A 20,603-nucleotide genomic window follows, 5' to 3' on the forward strand; every position below is an offset into this window, starting at 1 on the left:
GTCTTTAGTATATAATGGCCTGATGTTTGTCCTTTACACTAAACATTCATACCTTTGTTGCCACAACAAAGTAAGAGGTGACAGTTAGAAGGAGGTTAAACAGAAGGCTTCCTGTCTGGGCTTTTTGAAAAGAAAGATTGCACATTCTATCAAGGCGATGAGAAGCCGGCTCAGGCCCTCTGTGGTCTGCATTATTCAGCACTATTCGGTCCCGATTTCGGGAGCCCGCCAAGGCTTTTGGCCCACCTGACCGGGTGTTCCCTCTACTATACACGTGATGTGGACTCCCAGGGCCGGCGGTCACCCGACCTCCCCGTCTTTGCAGTGGAGTCCCCCGGCAAGCTCAGTAAAGGGAGCCTTTGCAAAGCAAGTGCATCCTCCTCCTCGAGGTCCCTGTCCCCGGCGCCAGTCCTCGCCGCCACCCCCCCCCGCCCCCCGACCGGGAGCAGGCGGCCCCTAAAGTAGGTCTCCGCCGGAGCAGCGGCGGCCGCCGGGAAAAAGGAGCCCCACTTTCTCCGGGCAGGAAGGGGGGGAGGCCGAGAGCATTTCCTGTTGTGCAGCTGAACCGAGCGGAGACGTCATTGCATTCACAGTCCCTCGGGTGTCAGCCGACCGGGGGCCAAAGTTCAGCCCCTTCCAGGGCGGGCCGGGCGCGGCGGACGAGGGCGAGGCGGCCGGGGCTCCCCGGTCCTGGGAGGGCTCCCAGCGCCCCGGCGCCCGCCCTGCCCGGCGCGGGGGCCGGGACGCGGCGGGGCCTCGGGGAGCAGCGCCAGCCTTCGCAGCGAGGGGAGTCGCTCTTCCTCCCGGAGCGCCTCCAGCCTGGCGGCTCCGGCGCGGCGCGCAGGTCACGGCGGGCTGGCCTCCGGGTTCCCGTTCGTTTCCCAGACTGCCGGGGAAGACGCGCAGTTTCCAGGTGCTCAGAGGACGCCCTTTCCTTGCACAAGTTTCTTAGCTTTTCAACGTAATTTCCCCAAAGGGGACCCTTCCCCCCACCCCCACTAGGATTATTTTTAAATAATCAAAAGCGAAGATCATTTCAGGGTTGTTGCTGAGATTATGTTTTCTCTTCCTTTTCTCTCTCATAATTGCGGATTCCTTAAATAACTGTCAGAAGAAAGAGAACATTTCTACACTGCATAGCTCCAGTGAGGTCAAAGGAGGCAAGAAGACACTGCTTAGACGATTCTAAAAGCATATTCTATGTGTTTTCATTGTTAAAACACCCGCTGCACAACATATAAAGTCCTTTTATTTATTAGGTCCTTAATTTGTTATATCTCAAATGCCTAATATAAAAAAAAAAATCAGAGTCTCTTACAAATCTTTTAATCTTGTACTTCACTTTAATAGCATCCAAAACTTTGGGCCAGAATGTTTTAAAATTGAAATTACTCAATAAAAACAATGGTTTTTAAAGTTTCTTTTATCCTAAATTTCCAGCCTTCCATCTAGTTTGAAAACATAAACCAGATTATAAACACGTGTAATTCCAGAGGAACAGTGGCTCAATGTTAATAAAGTTTAAAAGGAAGACTATAAGGCATCTTCTCATGGTGAGTCAATGTTACAAATGTTCTATTGTGCCAACATCTCTAACATTTGAAGTAAGCCATGTTTCATGTCAGGACATGGAATTAAAATATTTAGGGCTTCACCAAGTATAAACTGTGGCTTTAGGTGATAATGATTTAGATCCATCAGCTGTACCACTCTGGTGCAAGATTTTTATATGTTTATAGTAGGGGGGAGACTGTGTGAATGAGGGGGGGTACAGAATGCAGGGAGATATGGGAAATCATTGTTCTGCTCAATTTTGCTGTGAACCGAAAACTGCTCCCAAAAATGAACTCTACTTTTTTTTAATCTTTATTTACTTTTGAGAGATAGAGTGTGAGCAGGGGAGGAACAGAGAGAGGGGGAGACACAGAACCCGAAGCAGGCTCCAGGCTCCGAGCTGTCAGCACAGAGCCTGTTGCCGGGCTCGAACACACAAACCAGGAGACCATGACCTGAGCCGAAGTTGACACTGAATCAACTGGGCCACCCAGACGCCTGAACTCTAAAAACTACATTTAGGCTAAGTATCACGATATTTAAAATGCACACTGCATTGTATCCTATGGATTCACAAGTAAGTGAATCTTAAGAATTACAAAAAAAAGGGGGCGCCTGGGTGACTCAGTAGGTTAAGCGTCTGACTTAGGCTCAGGTCATGATCTTGAGGTTCATGGGTCTGAGCCCTGCATCAGGGTCTGTGCTGACAGCTCAGAGCCTGGAGCCTGTTTCAGATTCTGTGTCTCCCTCTCTCTCTGCCCTTCCCCTGCTCATGCTCTGTCTCTCAAAAATAAATAAACATTAAAAAAATTTTTTTTAATTGCAAAGAGATCATCTTTATGCTTTCATGGAGTTCATCATCCAGTTCTACCCTTCCTTGATAAAGAAGTTACAATTTCAAAACGTCACTTAACTTTTTAATATATTTTAAACGTGCATAAAAGACTACACTTTAATAAATGTTAGTTGTCCTACCCTGCCATGTACTACCTAAGGGCAATATTACAGGTAAGCTTGGCTACCACTTCATGTGATCCAAAGCCCCTGAGTACTTCTTATGTTGTCTTATTTTCCAAACATTTGAATAACACAGTTAAATAGTTTACACACAATATTTTAAGCTTTCATCGCTTATTAGAGTTTACCATTTATTTCCATATATTCCTATCCCCATTTTATCAAGAAATAGGCTCAAAGAACACAGGACTGGCATAAGTGTATGGAACTTAGATGGGCTCCTTTCAATCTTGTTGAAAAGGAATCACAAACCCTTCCTATTCCCATACTCTTAACTCCAAATTCAGACCACCCTTCTGTCCTTCATAGGAGGCTCTAGATTAGCTTGGTAGCCCATGCCTCAGTTCATGTGTGCTGGGGGAGCCCACAAAATAACCATCTCCTCATCTCTACCTTATATTATCTACTTAATTTGAATACAGTAACATTTAAATGACTTCCCTGAGCTTCCCAAACTGTACCAAAAGATTCTTGATCGTAAAAGTGATTCCAGTGTGTCCGATCCTAGGACGTACTGCAGTGGTCGTCCGTCTCCTGGGTGGTCTCACATCAACATTTTTTACTTGCCTTTTCTCCCCCCTCATATCAATCACCTTTTTATCCATTAAATCTCTGCAGTGATTCTCATGTTTTTGATTAGAACATACTTTCACTTATTCCTTCAAATCATCTGTCAATAGCATATAATTAACACTACACAAGCTGTAAGTGACAACCCAAATACCATTTAAGGTCACCGAAAATTTTATTTGAAGTTCATGCTCTCTTGTTCACACTTAACTGCTGATGATGGCACTTGGAAAGAACAAAGAGAGATGACTAAAAGTTATCCTGTTTTACAGTCCTAATTACAGACTAAATGAAATCAGTATCCCCATAAATTTAGTAGAGACAGAGGATAAAAAAAACCAGTATGATAGCTTTAAAAAAATCAACTTGTGAAAAAAATACATAATTCAAAGTATAAACCTAAATAATTAACTGTGAATTCTTCAGGTCCTGGTGCTATTTTCAAATGCATCTGTTTTATCTCATAAAACTGTAAGGCCAAAGGTTTAGAGGATAACGTATTTTATATTTTCTCCTTAGAAACAAAATGGTCCAATTTTGTGCTTTAAAATATACTATAAGAGTGCATAATTCCAGCCTCACAAAATACAGTATCATTTCATTCGATGAAAAGAATTAACACTTGCATGTTTCCACGTCCGTTCTTTTAAAACTCATTATTTAATTCAGGATTGTTTTCATTTAGATGCGTGGTTACAATTTGAGAGTAATTGTGAATTGTTGCAGTCCTTCTTTGGGTCTCTGTGTTTCTGAGATCCAAGTTCTCTGCCACAAGAACCTCCACATTGTCTCAGACCCCGAACAGTCTTTGACATCACTTGACTGGAAGAAGCTGACTGGTCTCACCAACTGGCACCTCTAAAAATATTCAGGGCATATCAAGTTTTTATTCTTCTCTCATAATACCCAATATTGAGGATTATTCTTCTCAAATGAGCATTCACCAATCATTTGTTGTGTTTCCAGAAAACTGGCTCCCAAGAAATGCACTGACAAAATCACTGGGATGTTCTTCTCAGCTCCACATCCTTTTTTCATTATACACTGTAAGACTGCATTGTTCCTCTAGAACCACTGTCCCAAATCAAAGCCCAGCCCAACATTAAATATGTGAAGCAGAGTGAAACAAAAATTGTAGCTCACTGAAAGAACAAAAAGGTACAGGAATGAGGAGACAAGTACATTACACACACACACACACACACACACACACACACTCACAGGAATGAATGAACCTTTCGTGAAAAAGCTACATAACTACATGCTCCACAGTCTTTGGTTCCTTTAAGACCTTTCCAAACTTCAGTATTTTCTAAGCCCCATGATTTTATTTTTCCTACAAACTACCCCCAAAATTACAACCTTCTTTCTATTATGTGACCCTCAGTGCAAATCATCAGTGCCTTGACCCCCTCAAGGCTGGACAACTACACAAAACACAGCACCTGTCCCTGAGAAAAGGCCAGGAACTACAGGTGGTTCAAGAACTATTCATTTCCTCTTCTAGACGATAACCAGATGAGACATCATCACCTCATACTTTTCAGGCTTGAAGTAAAAGTCAGTGTGTTCTTCGAATAGAAACGTGTTACATAGTCCTTACGTGTTTAAGAGCACACCCGCTTTTTCAGCCTCCATCTATATTTACTATTTCAGAATAGGCCCTCAATGAAGTCCAAATAGTAGTAAGTGCTCAGACAGCCTATAATCAAGTGTGTTATTGAAACACCAGTGTTCCCACATGCATTAAAGTGTAATTAAAATTTAATGAACTGTAGAAGTGACTGTATTTCACTACAGTATTCTTGTGTTCTCTCCTAGTCCCTCACACAGTCCTGTGTACTTCTCCAGAGACTAACAGTGGGACTAGAGCTAAATCTAAAATAAGCTACTTTCCACAGTGGTTAAAAGAAGAGTTCCAAAATCAAAGTGCCCACTCAGGAAACGGTAACTTTTGTTTTAGTAACATATAATTATGTTACTCTTATCTAATATATTGTCTCATATATACCACTGCTGTGTATAGGACCCCTTGTTCCGTGAAGTATGTACTGATCCATCACCTTCTTGACTATTCATTATGTAGATTAGTAAGCAGTCTGTGTAGGCAAATTAAAAGGAGAGCATTTTCTCATAGACATTAAAGGCAGTCCAGATCTAAAGTAAAAAGTTTTTCAAAATTGTTAGTAAGATGCAACAAAACTCACTGCCTACTACCAGGTACTATACAGGTGACAGTCTTACAAGTCCTACACCTGCATAGAAGTGCGTCCCAACATTCTATATCTCCGTTTTTTATTAATAGAAAATATAAATTGAAGAGAAGACTAATTTCCTTTATCATAAAATGGCAACCATTTGAGCTGAACTTACTATCGGCTTGGCATGTCATTTATACGGCCAAAGAGTAGGAAGTAGAGAAGGTACGAATGACTGGCACCGGTGTGACTACAACAAAATGTCCCCCAACAATATACTTGCTTTACCTTTACGATTAAAGCCATCACCCTGAAGATTACTGAGCTTCTTGGACAAAATAATAATGATATGCTAGTACAAAACCAATAGATCTCACTCAAAATGCACATGAGATAGATTTTTCTGCCAAAAAAAAAAATGTTTACACATTTGTTTACGCTTCATTTCATGTCATCGTGTTTTTAGTTATGAAACTGCCCAAATCAGTGACCCAACTCTCAATGTGTTGCAGTGTGCGTATGCCAACCATTACTTATCGTGACTAGGTGCAAAGTCTTTAAGCTGAAGCACAAGTCCTTGGACAATGTACCTCAAGCATTCTAACTTTTTCACCAACATTCACTTAATATGCATTTTACGTTGCCCTCAAATCAGACACTTCTGTGAAAATACTCCTGACACTTTCCCACGCTGATGCCTAGCTAAATCAAGGTCTATCTAAAGCATCCTCTTCTCCCATAAAACATTCCCAGCTCTCCTCAGCCAGGGACCTGAGCTGGGGCTCGATACCACAACCCTGGGATCACGATCTGAGCCTAAATCAAGAGTTGGGCACTCAACCGACTGAACCCTTTAACCTGCTTCTTTTAATTACAGTTTCCTTTGCAGGCATAGTCCTTTTGCTTAGTATAGATTATAAAAGTTCTGACTATGAGGATAGTAAAACTCTTCTTTATATTTTATATTCTATGTCTATCTCTATTATATTTTATATTCCCACGAATTTCACACATGCCGGAATCTCAATACTTTTATTTCTGAAAATAGATTTGTATTACGTTATTACACATCCCAACCCTGTTTCAGCTGGAAAAGTCTCAGCAAGCATGTTTAGCCCCATAAAATGTTTCTATCCACTTAATAAGAGGCTATATTCTGACGAACAACTGGCGATAAGCAATTTGCTTTTGAGGATTTATAACCAGCAATAGCCTAGACAGAGTACATTTCAGACATGAACGACCTGATCCCTAAAGAAATTAATAAAACAGAAATGAAAACGACATAATAAGAGGGCTAGGTGAACGAACTAGGAATATTTAGCCTGGATAAAAGAATACTAAAGGGAACATGATCACTATCTTTAAATAATTGTAGGAATGTCCTGCAAGTCAATGAGGAAACTTGGATAGCTGCAGAGGGCCAAACTGCTGATAAACTGAAGCGTCCAGGAGAGGAATCTGCCTCCCTAAGAAAAGAAAAGGTGTTTAGGTAGAGGTTGAATGCAAGCAGTCCTCGGTGATTTGTCCTGAGTGATTTCTGCTCGCTCAGTTAGGGATTAAATGATGCCGCCAGTGCTCTTATCTAATCTTGAAATTCTACGAAAGACTTCACATTGCAAAGTGTCCTGTCATCATTTGACAAATCAATACATCAGATCCTACTCCCGTGTGAATTAACCATCATAATTTAAATCAGACACTTTAAGAGATGCCCTAAACAAGGTGTCACGTGCAGAACCACAGAGGGACAGGAAGAAGTAAAACTTCTCACTAAATGCTAAACCGGTACTGAAGGTGCAACCTGCTCAAAATTAAGGTCTGACCCATCTGGAAAAAAGCACCAGCAAAGCTGACACTGAATGAGGAAGTTAGCCATTTGCATATTCTAAAGACCCTCAGAATCCCATTTCTACATCCCTCTCCTTCGCCCTGCCTCATATTCTTAGAAATACTTAACATGTGAAACACGAAAGCAGTAGTTTGATTTACACAACTGGGCAGTATATTGTAAAAGTTTCTTATGAAATTCAAACCAAAACCTGTTGGTGTAAAGGAAATCACAAATGTTAGCTATGCCATTAGACATTGTTTGCTTTTCCAGCTATGAGGAGGGTTAATATAATCACAGCAGGCTATTGTTACTAATTTCAAAGTGTCTTCTGTTTGCTTCTCATTGCTCTGGTCCTACACAACCCACAAGAATATAAAAAAAGAAAGACAAATTGTCAGGACGATTTCCTCACAATATAAATCCCAGATCAGCTATTGATATCCATTGTAACCCCTTTCAGACATCATTAGGCTTGCCATCAGTAAACTCTCACCAAACATAGCCAAAATCAACTAAGGACTGAACAAATCTGGAGTCTGTCCGTTAAAAAAAAAAAATCTATCTCCACACTTAGCGTCCAATTATTTGCTATATCCTATACTGTCAGGTGATTTATTTTAAAAGGCCATTTTGAATATCTCAGCCACTTGGCCCATTTATAAAGCTACACTTGATTAAATCTGGGCACTAAGTTCAGCACGAATATTACTAAGGCCATCAGAACAAGTAAACAGATTGCGAATTCAAAAACAAACGTCTTTGGATTCCTTTTCTTCTGCTTGAAGGTGGGTATAACTATCTCAAAATTTTGTTCCACATGTGCATTAGTGACCTATGCAAAATTTAAAGGCTCCAGGGGACATTACAACAAGCTGTGGAGCTGCTAACCATTATCTTTCTGAAAACAATTACATATGCCCATAATAAATTGCATCAATAGCAGTCAATTATCTCAAGAACACTCTACTAACCCTTGTCACAAATGTATTGCTGCGTATCAGATTTTTTTCAACAATTGAATTATTCTCAAAACTTAGCATTGCTTCACATCCTAAAAATAGCCACTCCAATTCTCTTGTGTTGTTACCCTGCTCTGCTCCCAGGAGGTAGGGCAGTGCTATAAACAATGCTTCATTTTTACAGATGAAGAAACAATGAAATATAACAGAAGTACAGCCACTTTGCCTGAATCATTCTGAAAATCAATAATGAGGCAAGCAATAAACTCGTGGGGTCAGGGTTTACTATCAGCCTTTCTGGTGTCCTCTGTGGCCCGGGAATAGGCTCTAATGAGCACATCCTGACAACGAGGGCACAAAGATACTTAGAATCCTCATTTTACCAAAAAAGCTCATATTTCCCCGAACATAAACTTTGACATACGACAAATAAATTGAGTAACAAGAAAATATATTGAATATCTATAACCCTGGATTTTTCCCTCGCCTAGAGAAACAGGGATTATTCAAAATGTAAACTTCAGGAGAAGAAAGAAAAATAAAGCTTGATAATTATTCCATGGATAATTAGAAGCTGAACTCCCCATGACTCGTCCATAAAGTGTTGGGGCCAGCCATCAGGACTCTCCCACGGGGCCCTGCTGAGTTGCAAAGGCAGATTTCATCACTGGAAAAGTGGTTCTCCCCCAGCCTTCCCTCCTTCATTTTTCTTTGTTTCCAAGGGCAAGGATCTGTAATGGGGTAAAGGAATACATTCTTTTGATGCCAAACTTATCCAAGCAGACCGACCAAGAAACAACTCTTCCTTAAACTCCACACCCACAAGCAGTAACTGCCTTCAAATAGCTTCCCTTTCAAAGCACCGTAAGCAAAATATGGCCAAAGAAAACTGTCCTATAGGGAAGAATCCCAGTCAACTATAAACTTCCCAGTCCAACTGTAGGAAAAAAATTGCCTCAAAATGGCTCGATCTGAGCAATTGTTGTGAAATCAAACGGGAAGTGCAGAGACCAAGAAGACCCTGACTGTGCTACAAGAAGTGTGATTGCTGGGTGTGCTTCCCAGGGGACTTCTTATAGAGCTGAAGAAAAACTTACAGAGCAAAGACTAACGGAGACATCACCCCTCCTTTCTTTCTGATGACCACCCCCCCAACCGCCATCTTACCTCTTTTCTCACCATTTAGAGTACAAGCTTCTTGAGAATTTGGACTTTCAACATTCACCAAATCCCTACTGCCTGCCTACTATACACCGTGCCCTGTGTTTCCACGTTTTTGTGAAAATATAAACCATCCTAATCCACTAGAAATTTGACAATAAAAATAATCGGTAAAAAAAAAAAAATGAAAAGTTCATTTAAATAAGAATAAAAATATACATTCCAAATAAAAGCCGTGGTAATCTCTTCACCTTAACAATCTGATAAATGCAGTTTACAATAAAATGTGTCATTTAAAAACCATTTTCTTCTCTTCCTTATGAAAAAGTAAGAAGAACTAGACTCTACAAGTTAGGAAAGGCCATAATGCTGAATCATAAAGAGGGGTTTTTTTTAAACAACTAGTGCTATATTTAGTTATGCAAAAAATAGTAATAAATAGTACGTCTTCAAAAACTACCTTACTATGAAAAATATAGATATAGATATGGGTATAATAAATGGGATTTTTTCATTAGTGATTTAGTAAGACTTGCAATGCTTCTTTAACTGTTATTTGGGTTGAGAGACACAATATGAAAGTAGAGATTTCCAAAAACACTGGAAAGTAGTACAATGACTAAATTTGCCATGAAAAGTTTCTAAAGTAGTCCACTGAAATATAAACGCCATGAGGACAGGGATTTTTTTTTTTTTTTTTTTTTTTTTTTTTAGCTATTTTATTCCCTGATGAATCCCCAGTGTCTAGAAGAGCACCTTTCCCAGAGCAGGTAGGCGCTTAATAAATTTTTGTTGAATTAATAAATGTTTGTTTAAAAGTCAGCAGTCCCGGGAACACTCCAGTTGTGTCTCCTAAGCAAGCCCAAGGCCTCATGAGTAAACACTGGTTCTCCAGCTCTTGTGATTTACGTAGAAGTTCAAGTTGGGTAATTTCAGGCCCTAGAGGCTATTTTTAGGCCACAAAACTCCAGAAGGATGATCCACAAAGAACCAGAGAATTTAGTTCACCTCACTAGTGTAGCACTGTCTGAGCTGAATGAAAAATACCCCAAACTGTAATTGATAGTTTCATTTGTTAACTGCTGAGAAACATGGGCATTTTGACATCGTTTCTTAAACCATTGCCATCAAGAGTTTAATAGACCACTTGAAAATGTGAAAGTGATCATTTTACTGTCACAACAAAATTAGGTTCTCCTGTGTTTTTCTTTTCTTTTGGTGTAATTTCTTCTTTTATTTTTTTGCAAATTTTTTTTAATGTTTTTATTTATTTTTGAGAGACAGAGCAGGAGTGTAAAGGGGGAAAGAGAGAGGGAGACACAGAATATGAAACAGGCTCCAGGCTCCGAGCTGTCAACACAGCCAGACGTGGGACTCGAACTCACGAACCACGATATCATGCCCTGAGCCAAAGTCGGGCATTTAACCGACTGAGCTACCCAGGCACCCTTGGTGTAATTTCTTCATAATAATAATCATAGCTGCCAGATATTTAACGTTTTACTATGTGCTCAGTGAGACAGGTACACATATTCTCATTAAAAAACTTTACAATGACCCTTAAGCAGATATTATCATCCTCATCTTGTAACCTGCAGGAGGTTAACTGACCTTCTGAAATTCCCTAGAGCTGGTGGTGGTGCTGGAATTTACCCTGTTCTGTCAGACTTTAAATCCAAGCTCTTAGCCCCAAGGCTACCTCCTTCATACAGTGTGTATCACACTGACAGATATGCCTAAACTACTAAGATTAAACACCGTGCGAAGTGATCAAAATGGTTGGCAATTTAATTTTTTAATTTTTGCAAAAATTTTGCTGTTTAACCGTTGCTTATGCTGCTGCATGAAATGGTGAAAAGACCGATTGTGTTTGGAGCCTAACACCCTGAGTTCAAATCATACTTCCTTACTGACTATCAGAGTTGTCCCTGCAAACACCATTTAACCTTTCTGAGTCTCAATCCCCTTAAGTGTAAACATGAAGGTAATAATACCAAATCTTCTCACGGCTGTCACTGGAGAGTGCCTGGTGAGCAGCCTGGCACAGAATAAGCGCTCCTACAGCCTAAATGCCCTTCCTTCTAACGGATTTGCTAAATTGGCACTGTGCTGATTTTATAAAAGTGTTTAGTTCATCCTCGTAATACCATAATTACAGAATATAATGACACTGCATTCTCTATAACTACAAAGTAGAATTTATAAACTGATAGATGATGAGTTGGAAGAGGCTTTAGAAGCCCATCTGTTCCAATCCTTTCGTTTCCAAATGAAGTCCAGAGAGTTTAAAGGACTTGTTTCCAAGTTTTTACAGAAAGCTAATTGCAAAGACACTTCTAGACCTTATGTCCCTCCACCTCTACTTCCACGATAGTCCCAGTTTTTGCCTCACATTACACAGGCATGGCAACACGTGTAATTTTCAGACAATTAAGCAGTATAAAATAACCTCAGTTTAATTGCATCCAATTAACAAGCCAAATTAGTGTTTCATATGTACACTATTAAACTAGTTGTCTGGCTTCCAAAAGAAATAAAACACTGTTTCAAATGAATCTAGCATTTTAGTGAACAAAGCTACTTACAATTTAAATTACCTTTGCTATAATCTTCTTTATATGGAATTAGACCTAATCTCCATTTTAAAAGAAATTCTTTCTGCAACTATCAGGATGAAAATTCATGCTTGTATTTGAAGTATCAAATTTTTCTTTCTCACTAAATACATAGGATTTTCTAAGATTAGTATACATGTGCATGCATGCACACATGCATACCTGTACATATATGCATGCCTAAGGCCCCCTAAGCAAATACAAACGAGGGTGTGTCTGACATTTCCCCACCACCTAGTTTGAAAAGTCCCACCTTTTTCTTGGCCCTCAGAAATCAAGTGAATCTGCCACAATGCAAATAACAAGAGCTTTGCTGATCTCCTGCTTTCTTTTTCAGAGAAAATGAAACCACCAGATAAATCTTTGTCAAAAAAACACTGCCTTCCAAATACACTGCCCTACACTATCCGTCCAGTATTGTCATGATCTAGATACAACTGGGTATCAATTAAAAACCGGTATTCTAATGAGCCACAAAACAAATCATCTATCCATTCCTTAAATATTTACACCTAAAAACATAAGTGCGTTATCATTTTAAGTATAGCCATTTTTATAAGTTATCGTTTGTTTGGTGGCCAACTTTCACTATTACTATTTATGAAGACTGTTCCGAGGAAAGAGTTGTAGAGTAGGTTAAACTAAAAATGCAGTACTGTATACTGAAGACACAGCTCAGACTGATGATCTGCTGTACATATTTGACCATGTTTATCAAAATACTTAATCACTTTTGTTATTTATTATTAAGATGTCCATGAACAAGACAAAAGAGTTCACACTGTCATGCAGTGGTGTCAACCTTCATTACATCTTTTGGGGCCTTATACCAATTTAATGGCCACCCTGCCACCAAGCTATTCATCCCCTAGACGTTTATAATCTTTCTGAACACCCACACATCATAGCATCACTCCTCTGCTGAAAAACCTTAGGTGAAATCCAGCTTTCTCAGGAGAGCTTCATGGCCCACATGGTCTGGAACCAATGGACCTTTCCAGTTCGCCGAACTCTTCCTCTCCCTTGGCACAACAATGTCCCACCACTCCAAATCAAATTCAATGTGCCCCGCCCTTCCCTCTTAGTAGGATTTACTGAAATTCTACTCAACTTTCAAGGCCCCCGATCAAAATTTACTTCCTCCCACAAAGACCCTCTAATCTTTGCAGATGGAAAAAAAAAAAAAATGCTTCCATTTATATTATAGTTTTGCTCGTACATTTTAGTAAAGTTTATTTAACAAGCCATATGTCTTCTCTAGATTGTAAAAATTCAAGTCAAGGATCATCATCCTCTTATCTCTCAATTACTCATATTCTGCCCCCCCCCCCCCAGTCTGACTCCAGAGCCTAAGCTTGGAGCTCCACTTCCATAAACTGACTGTTTTTGCCACCTAAATTGAAATTTCTATATTGTATGAATTTTAAAACAGGGAGCAAATTAATTAAGTGATAACAGTTGACAAAATGGAGTAGGAGCCCAAGATTACATAAAGGAATGTTATTTTCACTAACCTCTTTTTCCACTCTTTTGTATTACGTTGACCCTTAATCATACAGAAGGTAAAAAAGAAAAAAAAAAAAAAAGAGCTAAATTTTTCCAAAGGTTCCAGTATTTGTAGTCATGAAGAGAAATTATCTGGGGACTTGAATGTTTCACTAGCTGTTTAGAAACATATAGATCCAGCTTATGCAGGGTTCTAAAGATTAATCGGTTCTTCAAACAATGACCTTGAAAGACCTCGGAACTGGTAGTTATTCATTAAGTAAGTGAATCAACGGTGTTGACCAATTCAGTTAACTTGATCCTCAAATAAGTATTTTTTAATTTAAATTATTTATTCTTAGAAAAATTACCTGCAAATAATAATAAGCTAACCTACAATTAAACCCCTCAAACCGAAGTTAGCACATGGAGTCGTAACAAACCTCCAGGGGTCAAGGGCCACTGACGTTGAAGTACTTGGGAAGAGACACATGTTATACATAAGGCTCCTCCAACTTCTAGACCCTGCCCCCCAAAATTCTTTCTCCAATGATCTACTTCTGACATAGCCAATAGTATGTCATACGTCCTGATTTTCCAAGGACAATGCCCATTTATGCCAGGTTAGATAATCATCCATGTGGTACTGACCACGTAATCTGGCCACACCTCGCCTCATTTCTCTAGTTATGTACCCTCAGCCCCACTGGCTTGCTTTCAATTCCTCAAAGCACTGTACATCCCCCAATCTCAAGATATTTGCATTATTCCCTCTTTGTACAATACACTCTTTCTCTCCACCCCTTTCCACTTGACCATAGTTTATTCTTCAGTCTCAGCTCAAATATTACCTCTTCAGACAAGGGTGATATACTGCTTATTTTTATACACTCATTAATAGGTGTATACACTTATTAATAGGTGTATACACTTATGATACGCTCCTTTCTGTTTCTTTGAGAGCACTCGTAACTAATGTGGCTTTATTTATATTGGCTCACCTCATGCCTCATATCTGTCAAGCCCACTAGATTAGAAGCTCCTTTTCTGGTCTGGATCATCATTATATCCTTGGTGTCTACCAAAAGCCTAATCCATAATAAATACTTGTTGAATAAACGGATGAATAAGTTGTATTGATCAATGATGACTGGGTCACTTGTCATAGTACTCTGAAGAAAGAGCTAAGATTATATGTGAGTGACAAGTCAAAAATGTTGCCTAGCCCTGAGTACTTCCTGACCTTACATCCAATCACCATGTGACCCAGAAGTAGTAGGTCAAACCCCACCTGCTCTCTGCCCCGTGTCTTCAGGCACACAAGCATCATTTTCATCTCTTCTCTCCAAAGCACTTTCTTCAAATATGTCTACCTAGTCAGACTTCAAATGTTAAGCAGATAGGAAATCTACAGTTACGGACACTTGTAGAATAGATCAAATGCCATAATTAACACCTCAAATGACAAATAATATGAGTATGTGTTAAGATTAGCACACATTTGGCTCAGAAAAATAGTGACACAAATTATTAAGCAGTTCTGATTCTATTCTAAACTCAGTCTTGAAGATAGTATAGCCCTATGTCTCTCTTAATTCTAGTAGCCAGGATCAACATCACAGAAGCCAAAGATCGTACAGATCAAGTATGCTGTGTTATCCTCTTATACGTGAAGACTGGTTATGTCACAATGATAGATGAAGTGCTGAAATATTTGTCCAAATTACTTAGGGCCATCTCACAGCTACAAATACTGACTTAAAACTTCCTTTTTGTTAGCAATGCCATAAATAGCATATAGAAAGCAGTGCTTTTGTTGTTGTTGTTGTTGTTGTTGTTGTTGTGATCAAGTATCAGGAACAAGTGGAAAATTGTATCACGTATATTATTTCCTTCAAATAAGCACAATCTTATTTTCACAAGGTTTTCCCATTTTCTCTCAGTCCTCATTCACAGCTTCAAGCATTGAGAAACCTCACTGGAATATTCACTGAGGTTTTACTCAAGATAAATGAAGTCTCTGCCTATGTGGTTACAGCAACCTTACACACACTAATAGTGTGAAGTTCCTTATGAAACCTGAAGTCCATTGAGTTGAGATAGCAGACTTCCTCTGTTCCTTTTTATATCACTTAGAAAGCTACAATGCTTACATACCCTGTTTTAGCCAAAATATGGATTCATGGTGAATTCGTTTATAAATTCATTAACTAGAAGCACAGCATTGGAATTTTCAGGTGAAGGTTTAAATTGTGAACCATTTCTCCACCTACAGGACTGTTACACAGACCAGTACAGAGTCCTGTTGATGCTGACTAGGAACCAAAATTTGAAAACAGTGTTTATTTTGAACAGACTTAGGTGAGTAGCAACCTGTTTGATCCCAAACTATCCATCCAGTTGATCTTAACCACCTTTCCCTTATTACAATAGTCGCTACCTCAGGAATTAAATTCTTCCACACTCTAAAGGAGTACGCTTTTCACTCATGCCAAATAACATTTTCTATAGCTCTTTAAAGCTACTTTTCTATGTTGAAGCTTTCAGATTAACTTCAGCTAATTACTGATAACTGAAAAATCTAAAGCCAACACAAATAGACTATATGTTATCATTGTTACTGTTGAAATAAACCCTGCTTTAAAATTCAAAATAGGCAGATTCTTAAAAAAAAAAAAAAATCCTCATTTTAAAATGGAATCAGCATAAAAAAACAAAACCTGATTTTTCTGAATAGTGACGAAGTGTCAAAAGCTCAAGCAGACACACGTACCATTATTTTCACGGGGAACGCCTGCATTCGTGTTCTCTCTGTTTTGTTTTCATAGTAACAAGAACATTTGAAAACACATCTTGTGTAAAAGGAGCCCGATCAATCAAAAGATTCCACTGGCTAATCTTTCAATGTAGTCAAATGACATGACTTCATTATGTGATAACACCCATAGAGTAAATTCACCTTCATATCCCATGTTTAATAGAAACAGAGAAATGCCTTACCTACTTCAGTGAATTTTTTCCAAATACCTCCACAAGGATCTAACATGTTAAAAATCAGTTAAATTTTAAATTGGTACCATCATTAATATGCTACCACTCCCCCAAATTGTCCCCAAATCAATTTCACATCAATTTAATCATAAACACCGTTACATAAATATAAGCAATCTCTAAAAACGCCAACCTCATAAAACACGATCATTGTAACAGAAATATAGATGCCAGCAAATGAATTTTGTTTTATACCTGACCCATGTTCAAAGCAAGACACTCAGACAATTTTCAAAAGATTCACCATTGTCATGTAACATTTTTCTGTACATAAGAAATATTCTGCATATTTCAAACCTAGTGGTCAAAAGGGATTATGACACTTGAAAAGCACACTATCATTTAGTGGATGTTGGTAAATCCTTTTCGCCTCAAAATAAAAATGCACACTTCTCATCTGGTAACATGATTTCCTACTGTTCCACAGGAATTTCATCTTAATGAAAATGCTATCACGTAGAGGGTATTTCTGACTTGATAAACCATCTGGCCTATATCCTAAAAATCAAACCCAATCTACTCATTACACAATCTACTTGGTTAAAATCTTGTTTGGGCACTTTTATAGGGTAAAAAAGAAAAAGACATCTGCAAATTCTAATATATATGTAATAAATACATATATCCTATGTGTAACATACATCTCTGTACATACATATGCAAATATTTAAAATAACTTGGTTTGCTCAAGGACAAATATCACCAAATATTACTTTATCACTGGAGGAAATGTTTCTAATAAAGTTAAATGGCCTTTTCCAGGAGGACAGATCATTGCAAATTTAATTAAAAAGGATCTTATTAATATTTCAAGTAATTTCTGGGCTTGATTATGCGCTACAAAAGAAACAACTGTACTGAAGAGAAAAATCAATAGCCCTTGACTAGAGCCCTGAGTATGCTAGAAAAACACAGTTCTCTTGTGAATTATCAAGGTCTAGCCTTTGGGGGTGGGAGAGAGCACCAATATTTATTTGGAGGTAGACTGAGTTATTTTTAAAATGGCAAAAAAGGAAGGAGAACAATCGGTTCAAATTTTCCATTATAATGAAAGTACCGGAAACAAGCCTTTTTATGTTCATTTTAGGCCTAAGAAACTGTGCAGAGAATAAGGCTTTTGCAATGTCAGTTGCACACACTGCTTCCTGTGCGAATTCTAAGCCATTACAGGTGTCCTAAGGCCTCCAGCGAAACCTATTACCAGGTTAGTCCTCCCGTCCCCTCAAAGCCATCCCCACTGCCCCCCTACCCCACACATATTATTGCTCGGCTGCTCTAAGTGTCTATTAAGGACCCTCTGTCTTCTCTGCACTCCCGAGGTTAAAGTACCCACTTTCCCTCGGCGAAGCCTGTAAAAGCTTTCCCATTAGAGAGGACTAGTTCCTGCCGTCCTTTTTCAGTTAGATGCTTTCAAGTCAGGAGAGGAGCCACTTGAAGAAAACCCTCCTTCCCCTCCTCCCTTTTTCCACTGGAAGTCACGTCCCTGAAGGACAACACGAAGGGACACTTCATGACCTTCTACCCCCTCACCCAATTTGGGCTCGGAGAGTTGGGGGTCGCATTTTCTCGTGTCCTCTGCTGCACTGGATGTGTTATGTAAGAGGGACAGAACGCGAGAGGCACATGCGTATAAAGCGCACCGATCTGCGATAACAGCTGGGGTGTCAGAGCTAATCTGGAGTCTCCCCCACCAAATACGACAGACACCACACATACATCACCCCCACCCCCTACACACACCCCCACACTGAGCAGTGTTTTCCTGTCTCGCCCCTACCAACACCAGACGCACAGAATGCAAAGGCGGGGGAGGGGTGAAGGGAGGTGAGAGAGGAGGAGCAGCAGCACATCTGCTTTGATAGCAGCCGGCAGAGCCGCCGCGGCAGAGAGCCCCTCGTTAACCCCCTTCCTGTGGCTGCACCACGTCATGGAACATTCCCGGAACGGGCCAACGTTCCACCCACTTCAGGGAACAGACATAAAGGCGCAGACCCAGCTCCCCACAGTGCAGAACCCAAACACACATGTCCCTTCCCGGTCCCCGGGCAGACGCACAGACGAACACGCATGCAAACCGCCCCCACCCGTCTCCACGCGCCCCCGGCCAGCCCGCCGCGCCGGGAGCCGCTCTGCGGCCGGTGCACCCGCAAGGCGAGGGCGCCTCCGCCTGAACCTTCCATCGAGACAGTCCCCTCCTTCCTCGCTTCCTTCCTTCTCTCCTTCCTTCCTTCCTTCCTTCCTTCCTTCCTTCCTTCCTTCCTCGCTCGGGAGGAGAAAGGAGTCACTGAAATGCCAACAGCTAGCAGCCTTCGCCGCGCTCGCTCGGCCGCAGGCCGGCGGCCCGGCCCCCGCGCCGCCCGCCCGCCCCCGGCCCGCGCCGCGCGCCCGCCGCCCGCCCGCGGCCCCCTCCCCCGCTACCTGACGACGGGCGGCCGGCGGCCGCGGCAGCCGCAGCGGTGGCCCGGCGGTGCGCGCCGGTGCACGTCCCTCATTAGTAACCAGGCACATTCCTGCCTCCAGCGCTCCCGCGCGTCCCCCTCCCCCCAGGACATTACGCAAAGCAGCCTCCCCTCATCTGCATAGATCCTCGGCCAGGGTATTCCCCGCATTTCCCGACGCGCCGGACCACCCCCCCCCCGGACGAGGTCTCCCCCATCCCCGCCCCCTCCGACCCTCACCCTCGCCACACCGGGAAGGGGCTGGGGGCGCGCGCCGCGAGACGCGACCGAGTCCGGCGGAGGCGATTTCAGTATAAAGTGAAACAAGCTCCCAATGCTGAAGGAGGCAGGAAAAACACGGCGCCTAGGCCACTTACCGAGCCGAGGAACCTAGATTCCCGCCGCTCTGCGCTCCCAAATGGTCGGTCCGCCCTCCGCGCGCCCCAAGGCTGCACCCAGCACCCCAAAGTCGAGACGTGTAGAAATATCGTTAACGAGCCAGGAGACCCTCCAAGTTGCTCCGGGCTCCGGGGAGCCTCAAGGTCCAGGACTCAACTTGGCAAAGACTTGTGCCACAGTCCCCGAAGATGTTTTTGTGGAGACCCTCCTCCGGCGGGGAGAGACAGCGCTCGGCGGCGCCCCGCTCGCCTCCTCTCCACCCTCTCACCTCCAGCCCGCCTCCCGCCGGCTGCCCGCCTCCGGGCCGCGAGCCCCTCGGGCGGCTGTCAGCTCCCGGCCGCCGCCGGGTGACAGGGGCGGGAGGAGGGCGCGACGCGGTGGCCCGAGCCCGAGCGGGCAAGGGGGATCCTCGCAGCAGCGGCGGCCGCTCACCTGGAAAGTCACCGCTGAGAAGGAGGAGGAGGAGGACGGAGAGGAGAAGGAGGAAGAGGAGGGAGAGGAGGAGGAGGAGGAGGAAACCCCCCTGGTGCCCTTGTTCTCGCTGCCGCGGCGGCCGCTCCTCGCCAAGGCTGAGCGTGTCTGGTGGGGGGTGTCTGGTAGCATTTCCTTAAGGACAGAGGGAGGGCGGGCGCGGAGGGAGGGAAGAGATCCCGACCGCCAGCCCAGGCTCCTCTTTCCTTTATTTATTTTTCTGACACTATACGGAGATGGGCCCAGGGCAGGGGCCGCGGGGCTCGCGAGGGAGCGCGAGGCCCGGGCCGCAAGCAGTCTGCGTGCGGGAGCCGCAGCGGCCGCCTCCCCTCCCGGGCTGTGGACGCACCGGGTTATTCCTGGCAGCGCCTCCCCGAACAGAAGTTACTAGGAGGAGTGCGCGGCGAGGGCGGGCGGGGGGAGAGGCGGAGGGAAGGAGGGAGGAAGAGGGAGAGACTCAGCCAGCGACGTCATCGGATCCCCCAGCGCGTCCCAGGGAGGGAGGCTGAACCAGAAAAACCAGTCTGGAGTCGGCAAGCTGGAGAGGGATGTGCGGCGCGCGGGGCGGCAGGGCGGCGGGGGAGGGAGGCGGCCGGGAGGGCAGGGCCTGGCCCCGCTGCGGCCGCTCGGGGCGGGAAGACCAGGGCCGCGCTCCCGCTCGCTCGGATCGGGGAACTCCCCCGAGAACCAGTCTCTACTTGTCATGCAAAAAAAAAAAAAAAAAAAAGAAAAAGAAAAAAAACTTGGGCGTCTCCAAGAGCCTGAGAATTTCCTTTAGGGACGTGGAAGCCCCCCCACCCATCTTCCCCATTTCTTCGTTTAATCTAATCGTTCCCTGTCTTGATCACAAA

The 20,603-nt window shown here is 42.5% G+C and overlaps 1 protein-coding gene across 1 annotated transcript in view; it reads right to left on the minus strand.

Moving 5' to 3' along the window:
- The window catches only part of HIVEP2 (HIVEP zinc finger 2), a 204,951-nt gene extending 184,661 nt beyond the window's left edge, over positions 1-20,290 (minus strand). Inside the window, exon 1 of the mRNA XM_047858087.1 lies at positions 19,260-20,290. The gene's annotated coding sequence lies outside the window, so the exon portion shown is untranslated. The remainder of the gene's footprint in view (positions 1-19,259) is intronic.
- Positions 20,291-20,603: the final 313 nt, after the last annotated feature.

Source organism: Prionailurus viverrinus, chromosome B2 (assembly GCF_022837055.1).
Source record: "Prionailurus viverrinus isolate Anna chromosome B2, UM_Priviv_1.0, whole genome shotgun sequence".
Classification (NCBI taxonomy): Eukaryota; Metazoa; Chordata; class Mammalia; order Carnivora; family Felidae; genus Prionailurus; species Prionailurus viverrinus.